This window comes from Leopardus geoffroyi, chromosome C3 (assembly GCF_018350155.1).
Source record: "Leopardus geoffroyi isolate Oge1 chromosome C3, O.geoffroyi_Oge1_pat1.0, whole genome shotgun sequence".
Taxonomy (NCBI): Eukaryota; Metazoa; Chordata; class Mammalia; order Carnivora; family Felidae; genus Leopardus; species Leopardus geoffroyi.
Window position 1 is genome coordinate 82495693 of NC_059338.1, and position 15764 is coordinate 82511456.

Sequence of the window (15764 nt, forward strand, 5' to 3'; positions counted from 1 at the left end):
TACTGAGAAATTTAAAGAATGGGCTTATAACATGGCAAAGCTGGCAGGCTGCAGATTTAGGTGAGTTGACATTTCAGTCTTGAGTTCAAAGGCTAGAAACTCAGGGGGAAACTCTTTGCTATAGTCTGGAAAATTCCTTTTTCCTTGGGAAAACTCAGCCTTTGCTCTTAAACCTTTAGTTGATTGGATGATACCCACCCAAATTAGGGAGGCTAATCTGTTTTACTCCAGGTCTACTGATTTAAACATTAATTACATCTAGAAAATACCTTCACTGGCAACATCTAGACTCCTGTTTAACCTGATTAACCAAATGACTGAGCACCATAATCTAGCCAAGTTAAGACATAAAATTAACCATCACAATATTCTTTGCTGTTTGTTTTCTGTTTGTTTTTCCTTTCATTAAAAAATATATATAACTATTTATTTTAAAAGAAAATTGAGTTCCTTGTAGGATGAGTTTACAACAGAATTCTTTTTGTTAAAGCCAAGAACCATGTTTGAATTTGACTTTTCTAAGAAAAACAATACTTGAAACTTTATAATCTCTTATTTATTAACAAACAGTTTATCCTAATTTATTGAAAAAGTGAGCATGTTTGTTCTTTTCTAATGGGCTTAAGGCATTCTTTAAATATTTTGGATTCCAATCCTTTATTTGTTTTATAAATTTCAATTAATGTCTCTCAGTGTTTGGCTTGTGTTAACATTTGTTTATGGTGATTTCTCATTCAAAATTTAAAAATTTTGATATATCAAGTTTATCAGTGTTTTCTTTTATAAGTTTTACTTTTTATATTTTGTTCAGAAAATCCTTTCATCTCTTAATTCCATATAGGAATTATCCTATGTTTTCTCACAAACATTTTTTAAAAATATACTTTTCACATTTGGGACTTTAATTCACTTCGATTTTATTTTTTGTGTATGTGTGAAATCAAGATAAGATATATATAGTTTGGTTTTTACTCATTCTATGAGGCCAGCATTACCTTGATTCCAAAACCAGACAAAGACCCCACTAAAAAGAAGAATTACAGACGAATATCCTTGATGAACATGGATGCAAAAATTCTCAACAAGATACTAGCAAATCGAACCCAGCAGTACATTAAAAATCCTTCCTTTCTTAGAATAGTTTTAGATTTGCAGAAATTGCTAATGTAGTTACAGAGAGTTTCCATATATCTTGTACCCAGTTTCCTCTGTTAACATCTTAAATTAGTGTGGCACGTTTGTTATGATTAAAAAACCAACATTGACACATTATTATTTAACCAACATCCATACTTACTTAGTTTTCCTTAGTTCTCACCTAATGTCCTTTGTTTACAAGTTGTTATAAAGTAGTTGTTTTTCAAGTATTTTCTCTCAGTCTATGGCTTGTCTTTTCCCATTTTTCCTTCCTCACCTCTTTGTCTTTACACCTTGTTGTCCCTCTGTCTAGAATGGGTTTAGTTTGGGCTGCTATAACAATACCATACAGCCAGTGGCTTAACCAACAAACGTTTATTTCTCATGGTTCTGAAGGCTGGAAGTCTCATGATCAGGATGTCAGCATGGTTGGGTTTTTGGTGGAGGGCCCTCTTCCTAGTTTACAAAGGGCCACTTTCTTGCTGTGTTCTCCATGGTGGAAGCAGAGAGAGGGAGAGGGAGACAGGGAGAGAGGGAGGAAACAAGCTGTGAGTCTCTTACAAGAGCTCTAATTCCATTATGAGGACTCCTCCCTCTCAGAAGCCCCGCCCCTAATGCCATCACATTGAGGGTTAGGATTTCAACATATGAATGTTGAGGGGACCCAAACATGAAGTCTATGACAAATGGCTTTGCCTCACTGATTTCTCACCTGACAGCACGGGATTTGTATGTAGATATTGCCTTTCCATAAAGCCTTTCCAGGCCTCCCAAGATCATAATACATGTTTCCCCTCCTTCCTGCTACTGTGATTATTCCTACTGAAGTACCTCTATTATCATGTATTTACTCCTCTTCTTCCACACTTGATCTTTATTTAGGTCTTTGGAGGTGAGGACTGTACCTTGTTCTCCTTGTAGCTCTGGTGTTTAGTATAGTGCTCATCAGATGTTGGTTAAATGAGTTGTTATGTGCACCGTCTTGCTCTGAGAAGACAATTCATTTGGACCAAAGAACAACTGAACTTGAGCTTATCTGATACTGATTACTTAGGCAAAGGCATTTAGAAGAGGCTGAAATGAAGTCTGAGGTTAGTGTCAGCAGGGATATGAGGAAGGTGAACTTGAATGAGGGATTTGGGCCAATTTATATGAGCAAAATAACCAGGAACCTGGCTTAGAACAGCAACTTGAAAATAGAAAGGAAGCGAGAAATAGAGCAGCGTTTTACAATGAGAAACAGCTGGACGGGTGACAGATTAGTTTCAGTGGAAAAGGGAAAATAAAGGTAATAATGCGGGTATTATCTTGTGTTTGCCAAAACGCTCTCAAACCTAAACGTCTCACATTTCTGCTGGGAACATAAACTGCTACCAACTTTCTACAAAATACTTGGGCATTATATCTCAAAAGCCTTCACATTCTAACACCATTTGACTATTTCTATTTCTAGGAATGTATCCCAAGGAAATAATCAGAAATGTGAATAAATATTTATGAGTAAATATGTGCATTATTTATGAGAGCAAGAAACCGGAAACCACCTAGAAATCCAGTGCTATGAAAATGATTATGTAAATCATGATATATATTCATGTGAAGGAATTAGATGCAATCACTAACAATTATATTTATAATGCTTGTTAATGATAATGAAAATACTTACGATATAGCATTAAGTAAGGGAGGTAGATTATAAAATTATATTATCTCAATTTTGTAGAGAAAAATGTTTAGTTCAATGCTGAAAGAAAACATATCTAAAATATTAATGATGGTTGCTTCTGGGTAAAGCGAAGAGGTGATTTTCTTCCTGCTTCACTGAATATGTCTGTAACTTCTCAATTTTTTTCTTTTTTACCTTAAGTATTAGTTTGATAATCCAGAGGGGATTTTAAAATCATTTTTAATCGTGTATTTTGGAAGGAGAGGCAGTTTTACACTTGAATCCAAATGCCCCCTCCTCCATAAATCTTATGCCCTCTAAGTTAAAAATAGTAACCCCCTCATCTTGTACTTTTACTCATTTATTAGTTTGTCCATTCAGCACTCTGCATTTTATCTACCTATTTTATTTATTTATTTATTTATTTATTTATTTATTTAAAGTGTTTATTTTATTTACTTATTTCGAGTCCATGCCGGGCTCGAACCCACAAACTGTGAGATCATGACCTGAGCTGAAATCAAGAGTCAGATGCTTAATCAACTAATCAACTGAGACACCCACGTGCCCCAGCACTCTGCATTTATGCTCAATACAAGGCAACATAACATTCGGGCATATTCTCTGCTCTAAGAGAGTTCTCAGTTTATGGCACAGGTAAGCATATAATTAAGCATGAAAAAAAAAAAAAACGTAAACAAGCATAACACCCAATGGATGTATTTACATAGTGGGCTTGGGACCGCAGAGAAAGGGGTGACTAATTTTACTTTCCTGAGGAGATAGCATTTGAGTTGGCTTGTAAACCATTTCAGTGGTATTCACTAGTTGAAGATCAAGCCACAGGAAGGGAGGGATTTATAGTCACAGGTAACAGGAAGTGCAAAGTTACAGTGAGCTTCTGTGTCAATGGAAGATTATGACTGGGAGAAATTAGTCTGATCAGATTGAGGTGGGTGATTTATGGACCTGTTGCCATAAAGAGGTGCTTGGGCTCTAAGTCGTGTGGTGTGTTAGGCAACCACTGAAGGTTGAGATTCGTAAGGAATTGACACGACCACTTTCTTACTGTTTCTGTCTGTTTCCTCCTCAGCATTATCCATGGTCTGTCATGCAACTTTTGACACCCTTGGTGCTCAATAGATGTTGGTAGCAGAAGCAGATTCTGACTTGGGTGATGGTGACGATTGAGAGGAGCAGAGATTTGTTGTAGATATTTGGGGATTAGAAACTGAAATGTAGATGATAATTTAGGGCAGAGGCCCTTAAGGAGTCTTTTGAGCACTTTTTACTTACAATCATCCCCACAGAATTTTAAAACTGTAGATATTCTGTATATTTGTGTATGAACTTTATGTTTATCTATGCTTTATACATAAAATGATAAGTTTTTTTTTTCCATCTCTTTTCCTTAAGTCCATGTTTTTGTCTTCTTGGTGGTGACATCCTTCCATTGAGAGGATATGAGTTACAGCCTTTAAACAACACTTTTAACTGTAGTAAAATACATGTAACTTAACATTTACCGTCTTAACCATTTAAAAAAAAAATTTAATGCTTATTTATTTTTAAGAGAGAGAGAGACAGTGTGAGTGGGAGGAGGGCAGAGAGAGAGAGAGGATCCAAAGCAGTGGTTAATACCATTTTCTATTTCCACAACAATGAACAAAGATCCCACAATCTTGTCAACACTTGTTATTTTCTGTTTTTTTGATAGTAGCCATCTTACTGAGTGTGAAATGATATCTCATCGTGGTTTTGATTTGCATTTTTTAATAATTACTGTTTCATATACATGTTGCCATTGCATATCTTCTTTGGAAAAATGTCTATTCAAGTCCTTTGCCAATTTTTTAATCAGGTTATTGTGTTGTTGAGTTGTAGGAATTTTTTATATATTCTATATTCTATATATTCTATATTTTATATATTCTAACCCCTTATCAAATATATAATTTGCAAATATTTTTTCCCATTCCTTGGGTTACTTTTTCACTTGGTTGATTGTGTCCTTTGATAAGGGTAGCCTTGTAAAATTCAGTTGATGTTGAGATTTTTCGTGGCCTTAAGTGTTCTTTTCCTCTATCTTCTTCCCCTGGTAACTAGGAGATTGGAATCTGGATGGTGGTATCCTGGGCTTGGGCAAATATTGAGATCCAGCCTGATGGCTAGGATTTGGGCCATGATTGCATGGCAAAGTCCTAGATATGGGATCTAATGGATTTCTGTATCATTCAGGGAAAGGTGAATAATGTTGTGTCATTCAACCCAAGTAGAGCATGACAGGAAGGGTGAATCACACCATCAAAAAGAGGGAGTTCAAAACACAAAAAGAGAAAGTGGCATCAGAAGATTAAGAGCAGAAGCCTAAACTCAGAGCAGACATTTGCCTCTAAATATTACTTTTTTCATTTCATCCATTAAATGTCATGGGCTGTTAACTGTTAGTATGAGGGTGTTTTCACCTCGTCTACATAATCAAGTTGTCAGCTTATGTAGCTCATGGGTGTTTTCTAGATGGATATCTAGGCAACTTACTTGCAGTTTCCTTTCCATCTAGAGATTTGGTCAGGACCAGCATTGGGAGGTGTGGCTGTGATAGATACAGCTCCAGTCAAGACCAACCAGAAACTTAATACCTTGCAGGAAGTGAGGAGGTCTTGACTTCACTCTCAATTTATGTATCAACCCATCACCTTGCATAAAGATTAAACTTCTTGCAATAGGAGGGTGGAAACATCTCTGTGATTCCTTTGGGAGAGAGGTAATGCATTTAAAAATCTCTCCGATGCCATGACCATAAGATTAATGCTGTAATCCAGTTTGTTATCTGTCTGTTACGTCTCCTTGTGTCTAGCGTAAGTCAATAGAACTTCACTTCTCTAATTGAAATCAGTGTGCTGATGGAGTCTGTTCGTGGAAATGAAAGGTGGCTGCCATAATCTGTTGGGAGCTGAATTAATCCTCCGGGAGTGAGGCCTATCTAATTACTCCACTCAGAAACACTGGATTTGCTTTCAGTTCTGCAGTATACAGCCATGGGAAAGAGGCCAACGCTCCATTTGGCTAATTTTGTCTTAAATTGCTTTAAGCTCCCCTAACCTGTCATTGTGAGACCTTCACACTGGAAAGCGCTATTTCTTCTGCTTTTCACCTTTTTATTTGTAAGTATTGCTAAATTAAATGAAAAGGCAAATTTTTCGGTCACTTACTAAACTATTTCTGCCCTGTATTTATCACTCTCTGATATCAAGTCATGCCTTTGATGCCCAGAAGTAACATTGCTCACAGATTATTGGGAGAAACATAAAGTTTAAATCCTCTCAGAGATGACCTATTTTCACCCAATTATTGCACCAACAACTTGGTAAGTACATATCACGACTCAGGTATTGTCCTAAGCATTTTGTAAATATGTTTTCATTTGATACTCACAAAAATCTTTTGAAGTGGACGCTATTGATATTTTCTCAATGTGTATACATATATTATAAAGAAGCCTTGAAAATTTAAGGTTCTGCCCAATGGCACACAGCAAATAAGCTTCACAGCAATAATGGAAACCGAAGCAGTCCAACTCCAGAATTTGGTTGGCACATAAGATACAGGACATTCAGATAGATTTGGATTTTAGATAAGCAATGGAAAAAAACATGTAGTATACATATACCCTGAATATTTCAGGGGACATGCAAATACTAAAACATTGTTTGTTGTTTATCTGAAACTCAATACAGAGTGTACCACGTGGTTTGTTGTGTTTCTTTTGTTTGGCTAAAGCTGGCAGCCCTATTTAAGATCCTATGTCCCTAGTTATTTGGAACATTAGTGAGCCTAACATTTGGGAATGGTGGTGTGAATGTTCGTAATTCGACAAATATAGTATTTACATATTCATACCTATAGATACATTTATTGCTTTTTGAAGTCCTTTGAAGTGTGAAATGTCTTGCTGAAATATTTTAGTAATGCTGATGACATCACAACTGTCATAGAGAATCCAACACAGACTATTGTTTAATAAAGACTTTGGCTCCATCGATTGTTTTTTTTCTTTCTGTTCATATGCCTCACCTTCAGTGATTAAGACATCTGCATTCTGATCCCAGCTGGGCCATTAGAATTTTTGAGACCTCAGGCAAGCTTCTTCCTGCATCTTAATTCTATCCTCCATTAAGTACAAAGTGGAATAAGGTGTTTCTCTCCTAATGTTTCTTTTGTCCTTGATATTGTGCTTCCAGAACTTGAGAAAGATACCTTATGACAGATTTTTGTACTTGGTTTTGTGGTGGCATTCCAGGATCTTGGTTTCATTCTTGAGGGGGGGGGGGGGGTGTCAGTTCTTTAATTACACAGGAAGTCCTAAGTTGGCTGCTTACAAGTTTGTCCATTTAGTCCTTCATGCAGATGTAAGAATGGCATCTAATAATTCTGTTGTCTCTCCTATAGAATTCAGCACAATTCTAGGCAATGCAATGTGAATACATTCTTTCCAATTAATGGATTGATTGATTTCTTAATAGACCGTGGTGCCAGTCAGATGCCTGTATGCAGGTGCCTGTATAGTCTGCCCCAAACCACTTTTTTTTTCCTCCATGCTCTTTATTGCCACTCAACATATTGTTCCAGTCACATAAAATGGCTACCTAAATATGTTGTGCAGTTTTTTTGCCCTTGTCCTGACACCGCTGAGCCTTAGTTTCCATATGAGACTGCAATCTCCGTTTTATATGGTAGTTGCTATAAAAATTAAGAAAATATAGAAGCACCTGACAAGCTAGTTCACCTAATTAATTACCTTGTCTTCCTCCATGTAAGGGGAAACCTAATTCAGAGTGTGTTGTAACATTGGACAGTTTCCCTCAATGCTGTGTCAGCTCATAGTCACAGACCCAGGATGGTACTAACCACTTAAGGGGTGTTTGTTGAAAGTTGAATATGTAGTGGAGAAAGTAATCATCACTACACTTAGGAAACCTATACTATTTCAAGTTATATTACAAAGCTGTAGTGATCAAGACAGTATGGTATTGACATAAAAACAGACACCTAGATCAATAGAACAGAATAGAAAACTCAGAAATAGATCTACAACTATATGGTCAACTCATCTTCAACAGAGCGGGAAAGATCCAATGGAAAAAAGTGTCTTCAACGAATTGTGTTGGGAAAACTGGACAAAAACATACAGAAAAATGAAACTGGACCACTTTCTTACACTGTACACAACAACACATTCAAAATGGATGAAAGACCTAAATGTCAGACAGGAAATCATCAAAATCCTAGAGGAGAAAACAGGAAGCAACCTCTTTGACCTCACCCACAGCAACTTCTTACTAGATAAGTCTTCAGAGTCAAGGGAAACAAAAGCAAAAATAAACCATTGGGACTTCATCAAGATAAAAACTTCTTCACAGCAAAGGAAACAATCAACAAAACTAAAAGAAAGCCTATGGAATGGGAGAAGATATTTGCAAATGACATACCTGATAAAGGGTTAGTATCCAAAATCTATAAAAAATGTATCAAACTCAACACCCAAAAAACCAAATCATCCAGTGAAAAAATGACCAGGAGACACGAATAGATATTTTTCTAAAGAAGATAGATATTTTTCTAAAGAATATAAAGAAGACATCCGGATAATAGACATATGGAAGGATGTTCAACATCACTCATCAGGGAAATACAAATCAAAACTACAATGAGAAACCACCTCACACCAGTCAGAATTGCTAAAATTAATAATATAGGAAACAACAGATTTTGGTGAGGATGGGGAGAAAGGGAACCCACTTACATTGTTGGTGGGAATGCAAACTGGTGCAACCACTCTGGAAAACAGTATGGAAGTTTCTCAAAAAATTAAAAATAGGACAACCCTACAATCTAGCAATCACACTATGGGGTATTTACCCAAAGAATACAAAAACACTAATCTGAAGAGATACATGCACCCCAATGTTTATAGCAGCACTGTTGACAATAGCCGAACTATGAAGAGAACCCAAATGTCCATCAAATGATGAGTGGATAAAGAGGAGGTGGTGTGTATACATATATGTATACACACACACACACACACACACACACACACTGGAATGTTGCTCAGCTTTAAAAAAGAAATCTTGCCATTTGCAATGATGTGGAGCTAGAGAGTATTATGGTGCATGAAATAAGTCAGAGAAAGACAAATACCATATGATTTCACTCATGTGGAGTTTAAGAAACAAAACACATGAATATATGGGGGAAAAGAAGCAAACCAAGAAATAGACTCTTAACTACTGAGAACAAAGTGATGGTTACTGGAAGGGAGATCAGTGGGGAGACGGGTTGAATAGGTGGTAGGGATTAAGGAAGGCACTTGTGATGAACCCTGTGTGTTGTATGTAAGTGATGAATCATTAAGTCCTACACTTAGAACTAATATTTTATGTTAACCAACTGGAATATAAATAAACGCTTGGGAAAAAAAGAAAAGAGGGAAAAAAACATACAATGAGTGGTTAGATATGGCCTTTTTCTTCACTTTGGCTTCTTTGGTGAACAAGGACTGGAGACATGGTTTTAATGCTGCCTTTGGGAAAAAAGAAGTAAGACTTGTTATACGATTATGCAGGCAGCAGGATTTGTTTCAGTTTGAGGGCTGAGCTAGAAACAGTCATCGGCATCTCTGTGTCCATGGTGCTGCTGAGGCCAACAGTCTTCAGGAACATCTCTGGATCAAAGTCATGGCTAGCCTGCAGTTCCGGACTCTCTCTACTGCCCTGCCTAATCTTGCCTCCGTGCTGATGCTCTTAATCCTCTCTTTAGCAACAAGAGAACTATAATTATCTCAGGGTCTCTCTCTCTCACTAGACGGTGCTTCAAGAGGGCAAGACTTTTGTGTTAGTAATCTTTGTACTCCTAGCCCTAGAAGGCATAGTGATTACATTATAGGTGATCGATTAGTGGTTTCTAATTGAATGAAAGAATGGAGGGAAGGAAAGTGACTTATTAGGTGAAGTCTCATGGTGACAGTTTAAAAAATATAGGCAGGCAAAAAGAATAGAAGGAAATTAAGAAAGACAGACTGTACTCAGCTCCACAAGAGAAAGCAGGAACCATTGGTTCCAAATTGCCAATTTTCTGAACTCACAAAAGCCAGGAAGGCAAAGCAGAATTAAGTGTTAGCCACGTACTTCCATGGAGGAATCTGGGAACTAGCTAGAGCAGCCTTGTCTAATAGTCACCTAGTGAGAGCCATATGTGTAATTTTGAATTTTCTAGTAGCCACATTAAAATGATAAAAAGAAACAGATGAAATTAATTTTAATTATAGATTTTGCTTAATGCAAATATATGCAAATGTTTATCATTTCAACATGCCATCACTATGAAAAATATTAATGAGATATTTTAATTCGTGTTCCTCTAGTGAGTCTTCAAAATCTGGCCTGTATTTTACACTTAACAGCACATCTCAGTTTGGACCAGCCACATTTGAAATGCACAGCAGCCAGATGTGGCTAGTGGCTATGCCAGTGAACAGCTCAGAGCTACAGCATTTGGGTATTTCTAAAAAGATGAAATAAAATATTTTTTCTTTGTACTAAATTATCATTTGCCTGGTAATTTTCACTGCATAGGCAGGAGAAATGAATCTTAAATAGAGAGTTTAATTGCATCGAGCTGGTTTATTTATGCAATCCAATGTCTTTACAGCCACTTCTGAAATACGTATAAATTTGTAAGCCCTTCCTAAAAAGTTCCTAGGAGCTTTAAGAATGTTCAGACCTACCGTTTGACCTAAGAAATCCTATTTCCAGCACTCAACCATCAGGAAACCTTTAGAAACGCAGACTGAGATTTAGGCATGAAAACTTTCAGTGTCTTTTTTTGTTACACAATTTAATAACTGGAAGTCATCAAAGTCCAACGTTATTGGAGCATGAGTTATGGTACCTGTTTGTAATGAAATATTGTGTTGTCACTAAAATTTATGCTCAGGGAAATTTTTGATGGTGTGGGAAACTGTGATATAAAATTAAGCAAAAAGCATAGGAAACAGATTTGTATTTTCAGTATTGAGCAACTTATATGAAAGGTACAGCGAAAGCCTGGAAGGAAATACGGTAAAGTGGTAACAGTACCTCAGAACCGTGGAATAGTAAGTGACTGCTTTTTTCTATTTTGATGCATTTTGTAATTTTTCTCACAAAGCGTGTACACCAGGGCCCTAAGCAGGCAAACAAACATGGAAAATACTTTGCCTAGTTCATGTTCCCACCACTACCATAGCTCTAGTGGGAAACCCTTGCCCTCACCCTCCCTTCCCTCCACGTACACAGAGTCTCCCTCTTGGGGAAGAATGGAGAGAGCAATGGCATGAGACAGGCAAACCCCAAGGCAGCTAGAGGATGGGACAGCTGACTGGCAGAGAAGACCAGGAGACCAGCCGTCTTGTTTTGGATTTCTGATGCTGACTGCGACAATCCCATCATCCCCTTGGGTCCCCATTCCTTATCTGTAAAAGGCAAGGAAGATCATTCGGATGAGCTCCCTACAGCTTCTTCAGACTCTCTCTGATGAACCCTCTGGCTAAAAACTTAAGTTTAGCCTTTTTTTTTTTTTTTTTTTTTTTTTTTGCCCCTGCCCACAACACATCTTTTCAGTTCCAGTTTTTCTGATTTTAAGTGTTTCTTTTACAAATGGCTTCCAGCTATATGATTGACTTCTCCTCCCCCCCCCCCACCCCCATGCCTAAATCTTCCTACTACGAAATCCCCAGAGTGTCCCCAAATGCCAGACCCTTGGTTCAGGTAGCCTCTCTTGTTTAACATACATTTTAAAGACTACTTGTCTCCTAGGGCAGTAGCAGGAAAGAGAATCTTAGATCCATTTTAGAAACTGTGTCAAATGATGAGATTACTTTGACACATGAACAGCCCTCTTTTGAAGATAGTAGGTTTGAAAGCAGAAAATCTCTCCTGGTATCTCCTCTCCATGAGTCACCATTTGGTACCAGTGTGGAAGGTAACAATGTTGATGAATAGTGGCCTGTAGATACCCTGGCAATCTGTACAACACGACCCCCCACCTAAAGGCTTTACAAAAGTACTATCTGTAAAAATAACTCCAGAATTGAACCTTGTCTGATTCTGCATCGTGCATCATTCCAAAATGCCTCTGTGGAGAGACAGGTTTTACCTTTACCTTATAGGCTTAATGTCTAGATCTTGTCTCTGCAAATTAAATTCGAACCAATGATTTGAGCAACTAGTTCCCAAAATCCTTAGAGCCTTATTGTAGCTCTGTTACCCAATCTGGTACTGAGTATGTCCTATGTCTATTGCCCAGATCAGTTCTTAGCTTACTGAATGATGGAACTGGTCTCTCCTAAAACTTGTAGGCTGTAAGGTTGTCACATATCTACGCCACTACAGTGTTGTCATCTTCCCGAGGTTTTGCTCACTGTATTTATTTTATTATTCATTTGTTCACATTCGTTCCTTCACCAAATATTTTGGAGGTATGGTGCCAGGCACAGCTTTTAGACACCTGCCAATCAGCAGCCAACTACAGAGGAACTTTTGGGCTTAGAACATTTAAAGTCGAGTTCTGCCTCTTACCAGTTGCATGAACTTGAGCCAACTCCCTTCTCCATAAAATGAGGATAACACTATCTGTGTTACAGGGCTATTACGAGTGTCTGTTGACATCACTTGTGTAAATCACTAACAGTTCCAACGATGAACTTGACCCTGTTATTTTTTAAAGTAGCTATAGTTAAGGTATGTAGAGACCAATTTTCACAAAGATTACATCTCGTAATGTTTCCACCTCCATGGTGAGAAGATGTATTATTTCTAGGTTTGCACCTGAAGAATTGCCTGAATGATCTAGGGGCAGAAATTTTGGAGCATGGGAACCAACAGAACATTGATGTCATGAAATATACTCTTGATTCAGTGGTATGTGTAGCTCTCCATGAGGCATGCATGGGATAATGTGCGCAGAGGCCTTTTGTAAAGTGAAATTTCAGAAGCAATAGTGCTCTGAATATGGCCTGGCATGGGAGGAAGCTAACATGGGAGCTTCTTTGTGCTGTAGCCTTCATTGTCACTGCCACAATCCTTGACCACACATGAGGAAACTTTAAGCTCTGATGTTTATTTGTACAAGATTCCCCAGCTCCCAAGTGCCAGAGCTGGGCTTTAAATTCAGGTTTGTGTGGCTGAGAAACTCATTGTTTGTTTGTTTGTTTGTTTGTTTGTTTCTTTCTTTCTTTCTCGATCCTAAAGGTTTTATTTACTTATTTATTAAATATAATTTATCGTCAAATTGGTTTCCATACAACACCCAAGGCTCATCCCAGCAGGTGCCCTCCTGAATGCCCATCACCCATTTGCCCCTCTCCCCCTCCCATCAACCCTCAGTTTGTTCTCAGTATTTAAGAATCTTTTATGGTTTGCTTCCCTCTCTCTCTGTAATTTTTCCCCCCTTCCGCTCCCCCATGGTCTTCTGTTAAGTTTCTCAAGATCCACCTATGAGTGAAAACCAAAAGAAACTCATAGTTTCAACGCTAGAGCAGAAAATCTGAAATTTCCAGTCATGGATATTATAATAAATGCAGGTAGCATCCACCAAGCACTTACTATCTGCCAGGAACTTTATAACTCTGTTTACATGGTAACTCTTTGACTCCTCCTCCAACTCCACGGGCTGTGTAAGATTCTGTCTCTCATGTTACAGATGAGGACACCAAGGGGAAAAATGTTAGTGTACTACTTGCCCTACCTCACCCAACTAAGAATTGATGGTGATTGCATTCAACCAGGCAGCCTGGCTTGGGGATCCCCCAACTTAACCTTAATAGAATATTCTTGGAAGTAAAACCTCAGGGGCGCCTGGGTGGCGCAGTCGGTTGAGCGTCCGACTTCAGCCAGGTCACGATCTTGCGGTCCGTGAGTTCGAGCCCCGCGTCGGGCTCTGGGCTGATGGCTCAGAGCCTGGAGCCTGTTTCCGATTCTGTGTCTCCCTCTCTCTCTGCCCCTCCCCCGTTCATGCTCTGTCTCTCTCTGTACCAAAAATAAATAAAAACGTTGAAAAAAAAATTAAAAAAAAAAAAAAAAAGAAAAACCTCAAATAGGGGGTTGGAACTCTTGACCTTCATAACCCACAAGTAGGTCCTAACTTACAGAATTTATAATTTGAAATGTAACAGTTTTTGTTTTTGTTTTACAGTTTTTCGTATTGAGTCAGGAGTGAGAATAGGCAAGTGTGCATTTCCAGGACAATAGGTAAAACACGACAACTATGAGACGATGGCTTTGATTTGAGTACTCATGTTCTGATCAGCCTTTGTCTTCATCTGATTGTTACATTTTCTGAGGAAAAAATTGTGATGGTTGCTGGCTGCTTCCTGCATGGCTGTGCATTTAGAAGATCTAAAATATATCTATTTATCTCCATCTGATGGTGGTCTTGGTCAGGAAGCTGTGGGCAATTCATCTTGTTGATATCTGTTCCTAATTTCACCTGTTCAGGTCACTACCTCACTTCTTAAAATTCCCCTTGTGTTTTTTCTTTCATTTTGATGTATTGTACTTGGTGAAAGGCAGTTTTAGAGAGAGAGAGGAGAACCATAGATTTGTGAATTTTTGGATGGGTGTGTGTGTAAGGTTGTCATGTTCAATTGTATAAGTTGAGTACTGCACAACTGTAGAAGACACCATTTGCATTGTCTATGATGTAAATGATAGTCCCTGCAGCTGAACAATGTATGTTCAAGTACCTGTATGAATATTGGTGTGTGTGTGAGTGCGTGTGGTTAAAGTCCATTCATGTCTGAACATATCTGTGTATGAATATATGGCTAATGTGTCTAAAAGTTCACAATTGTGAATGCATGAATTTGTGTGTGTGTCTGTCTGAGCATGAGTTTTGATGGTAGAATGGGAGATATGGGGCAGGAGAGACTGAATATCTTTTTTTTAATGTTTACTTATTTTTGAGAAAGAGAGCGTGCAAACGGGGAGGGGCAGAGGTAAGGGGACAGAGGACCTGAGGCAGCCTCAATGCTGGTAGCAGAGAGCCCAATGTGGGGCTCAAACTCACAAACTGTGAGATCATGACCTGAGCCAAAGTTGGATGCTTAACCAGCCGAGACACCCAGGTGCCCCAAGACTGAATATCTTAATTGCCATAAGACATATGAGATCACAGTCACATATTTCTTTTTCAAAAGTGAAGAAACACTTTTAAATTTTATTATTTTTTTAATATAACTTATTATCAAATTGGTTTCCATACAACACCCAGTGCTCATCCCAACAAGTGCCCTCCTCCCTGCCCATCACCCACAAGAGACAGGGTTTTTTTTTTAATTTTTTTTAATGTTTATTTATTTTGAGAGAGAGAGACAGAGCATGAGCAGGGGAGGGGCAGAGAGATGGAGACACAGAATCTGACTCCAGGCTCCAGGCTCTCAGCTGTCAGCACAGAGCCCCAGGTGGGGCTTGAACTCATGAACTGTGAGATCATGATCTGAGCCCAAGTCAGATGCTCAACCGACTAAGCCACACAGGTGTCCCCAAAGTGAAGAAACATTTAAGCATGATGTAGAATAGGCGGCATTGACAAAGTGCCACATCAGAGTCCTTGGTAATTATCCAAAGTTCCTCCAAGTTTGTCTTTTTTTTTTTTTTTTTTTTTTTTTTTTTGTCATCAAGGAATGCCCCTCCTTTTAGCCTAAATAGCATTTTTTAATGTTCTCCAGTTTGGAAAAATATGTAATGGGAGCTGAAGTTCTGACCTTTACTTTTAGCTTCTTGAACTTTTTCTTAGTCATACCTGTCTTTCTCACCTGTAAAAATATATATGTATGTATATATATCCAAACACATGTGTATGTGCAAGTGTGTGTATGTATGTGTATATATATTTATATATATGTATTCTCATATATGAGAGA

General features: G+C 38.1%; 1 long non-coding RNA gene across 2 annotated transcripts in view; it reads left to right on the top strand.

The window, feature by feature from the left end:
• LOC123585457 overlaps positions 1 to 15764 on the top strand; it is a 178528-nt gene that overhangs the window by 95517 nt on the left and 67247 nt on the right. The gene's annotated exons all lie outside the window — the stretch shown is intronic.